Source organism: Pteropus alecto, unplaced genomic scaffold (assembly GCF_000325575.1).
Source record: "Pteropus alecto unplaced genomic scaffold, ASM32557v1 scaffold78, whole genome shotgun sequence".
NCBI lineage: Eukaryota > Metazoa > Chordata > Mammalia > Chiroptera > Pteropodidae > Pteropus > Pteropus alecto.
Window position 1 is genome coordinate 7,862,684 of NW_006443124.1, and position 3,657 is coordinate 7,866,340.

The 3,657-nt window shown below is 35.6% G+C and overlaps 1 non-coding gene across 1 annotated transcript; it reads right to left on the reverse strand.

The window, feature by feature from the left end:
* Positions 1–2,083: 2,083 nt before the first annotated feature.
* LOC112472052 lies at positions 2,084–2,202 on the reverse strand. Its single transcript, XR_003043496.1, has one exon. It is a non-coding gene; the product is annotated as a 5S ribosomal RNA (ribosomal RNA).
* Between the last annotated feature and the right edge of the window lie 1,455 nt (positions 2,203–3,657).

The window sequence follows — 3,657 nt, forward strand, 5'->3', positions numbered from 1 at the left end:
AGAAACAAGATTAAAATTCAGGCTTCTGAGGTCTACTATCAGAGATTCTGATTTGGTAGGTTGAGGTCAGTCTCAGAAATCCACTCCCTGTTTCTTGGCACATACTCTAAGAAACAGTGGTATAAATCAGTGGATGTGAATTGAAGTTGCTTTGTGAACTAGAACGCATGCTACCTTCATCAGCAAACAGTAACCGAGCACCCACCGCGTGTGAGGACATAACAGTAAAAGGGGCAGAAAAACAAACTCAAATATGAGCTGAGAAAGGATGGTTAGTACGTTTTTGTTGATGTTCTTTCACAAGACCACCACAAAAAGAAGCCAACTTCTACAAAGAAAAATGTAGACAAGCACAGAGACCCAGAAGTTAAGTGTGCCACCACATCCCAAAATCAAGCTCAGATGCCCCTTTCACTGTCCACCTTTTGTGAAAATGGTTTGCGTGCACCTCATCTCTCCCGTCAGAGGGTGCTCTCCTTGAGGACAAGGAGATAACGGTTTGTGCCTCCAAGGACCACATACCGTGGGCCTTGTACCTGCTGCATGCTCAGCAGATATGCGAATGGATAATCTGTTTACACATGTGTCAGTTGGATAAGGTCTCACTGAGCACAATTAAACAGATGGTCATTAAAAACAAAACAAAACAAAATAAATGAACAAACAAAACAGAAACAAATTCATAGATACAGAGAACATTTTGACAGTTGCCAGATGGGAGAGGGGTTGGGGCAATGGGTAAAAAGGGGAAGGGATTAAGAAATTCAAATTGGCAGTTACAAAATAGTCATGGAGATGTAAAGTACAGCATAGAGAATATAGTCAATAATATTGTAATAACTTTGAATGGTGTTAGATGGGTACTAGATGTATCAGGGCAATCACTCTGTAAGTTATATAAATGTCGAATTACTATGTTGTATACCTGAAACTAATATAATATTGTATGTCAACTGTAATTGAAAAGATTATTTTAAAAAAATTTAAAACCCATTTATAAACTTATTTTTTAAGTGGCTTGTAGGCAGGGATTGCCTTTGGCCTCTCAAAGAGGCAGGTAAGAAAAAAAGAAGATAACAGACCTAAATTAAAGTGCCTACTGCGTGCCAACCGCTGGGCTCACACTCTCGTACCCAGAAGCTCTGACTCATGCACGTTTCAGTTTCAAAGATAGAGGCCTCATGGAGGACCTTAGAAAGCCAAAAGTAACTTCTGACTGTCCAGACCTGTCTGATCCACAGATTTTGCATCAGGAGCACTTATCCTACCCGTGCCATCTGCTCTTTTGACGCTCTGCTAAAGTCTACTGATCCCTTCTCAGAACCACATTTTTACACACATAAAATTAAGATACACATAACTCCAAAAGAAAAGAAAATATTGAAATAGCAAAGTATTTAAAAAATGTGATATGGCAATATATATGCTTCTTTACTATTGCATTAAATAATAAGATTAAAGAGAAGATCTAATAACTCATAATTTCAAAGTTATAAATCATAATATAAACATATGTAATGTTACATGAATATATCTGGGCTCTCTATGGTGACAAAGTCAGAGGTGCTGCTAATGATGGTTTGTTGCCCATATTTATAATTGAAGGAAATTCTAATTTGTAGCTAGACATTAGTGAAAATAAATATGCAGCTGCCTTCCACCCAAATTCATGAATTCTCTTAATTTGATTCAGAGACCCGTTGAGCCCAAAGTTTAGAACCTTTGTTCCAGACAGAGGTACTTGGGTACAACGACAAGCAATTCAGCTTCAGAGAACCTTTTCCAAAGCCATGCAACTCCACAATCTATCTCTGCTGTGTAACTTCAATTTTTACTCACTGCTAGTCAAGAAAATATAAAGTCCAACTGAAACCTATTTCTCTTGGACCTGTTTTACTGTCCACTGAGCTCAATGCCCTTGTATCTTCTACTTTTCACTTGAGATAAAAATTAACAACTATTAACTGACTTTGTTCTTTGTTTTTTTTTTTTGTTTTTTTTTTTAGGCGAGGCAACCCGCCTTGGTCGACCTCACAGATTGCAAGGAACTTGTCAGCCTACAATCTCTTATTTATTTTTTATATGCCTACAGCACCTGGTCTTCCTAGGTGGTCTCCCATCCAAGTACTAACCAGGCCCGACCCTGCTTAGTTTCTGAGATCAGACGGGATCAGGCTTGTTCAGGGTGGCATGGCTGTAGACTAACTTTGTTCTATATTTTAAAAAGGCTTCAGGATAGGGAGCAATCTTCTACGTTAAACAAGTAAAAATACGTTCAATGCAGAAAAACTAAAAAACAAAAAGAATATAAATGCCATACATAATCCCGCCCTCCAGACATAAATTCTATTAATATTTTGATGTATCCACATTGAGGTTTATAAAATTGTATCTGTATATACACAGGAAAGTATACAGATACCTATTTTTGAAACAAAAATAAGATCATACTGTATACCCTCCCTTGTAACCTATTTTCTCACACTTAATACATCATAGACATCTGTGTATGTCAAAAATATTCTATGCCATTATTTTCAATGTCGAGATGGCTGAATTCCATTGTATAGCTGTGATGTAATTTAACAACTCCCTATCTTAGAATTTTAAGCTGTTTCAAGTTTTTTTTTTTTTTAATATAATTAAAACAATACTTAACAGGAAGCAAATATTTCACTTTCTAATTACCAACTAGTTGGGTGATACTTTGCTCAAATGAACAGAGAATAGTACATGACGGTCCCTGCCTCATAGGACGCTGGGAAGATTAAATGGGGTAAAGTAGGTACATTGCTTGGCACAACAGAGCCTCAAGCATAGTAAATGTGCAGTAGACATTAGCTATACTCTAATCTTTGATTATTCCATAGGATAAATTCCTGTGTGGAATTCCTAGGTCAAAAGATAGACCCAAATTTGAAATGTGCTGTCAAATTGTAACCCAGAAAGATTGTTTCCCAGCACCAGTGACTATAACTCTATTTTTCTTAGGATTATTATTTTTTAAAAATCTTTTCTGTTTTACTATAGCTTTAACATTATCACTAGGGGAGTTGAATGCTTTGTGTACACTTATTAGATACTTAAATTTCTTTTAAAAATTATTTCCCCCCAAATTTGTCCTTTGTAGTATGTTGCAAGAGTATCTTTTTCCTTTTTCATTATTTTCTTTTTAGTTTTACTTAGTGACTTCTGTATGAAGAAGCTTTAGTAATAATTTAACGCAGTCAGTTCAGTCTCCTCCCTCCCCACTTCTTCGGTGGGTTCATTCTTCAGAGTCACATTTGGAAAGGCCAGCTCTGTTCCCCATTTATAACATACTAATTTTAAGTACTTTTTCTTTAAGAACTTTTAGCTCATCTGGGAATTATTTTAATGTATAATCTGAGGTAGAAAATTAACTCAAAAATTTTAATAGTTTTCCAGTGATACCAAAGTAATTACTGAATATGTGGATTCTTTTCAATAAAGAGATGGTTCAAGAATTTGGATTAATCTTGTATAAAGTACATTTCAAAGAAATAGATTTGATTATACTTTATTCACTTACATTTTATTTGATTTCTTAGTTCACAGTGGTAGGAGGAGTGATTACGTTAGATAGGATAACATTAATTAATCTTTTTTACAGACGACTTGGTAATTTCTACCCAACCC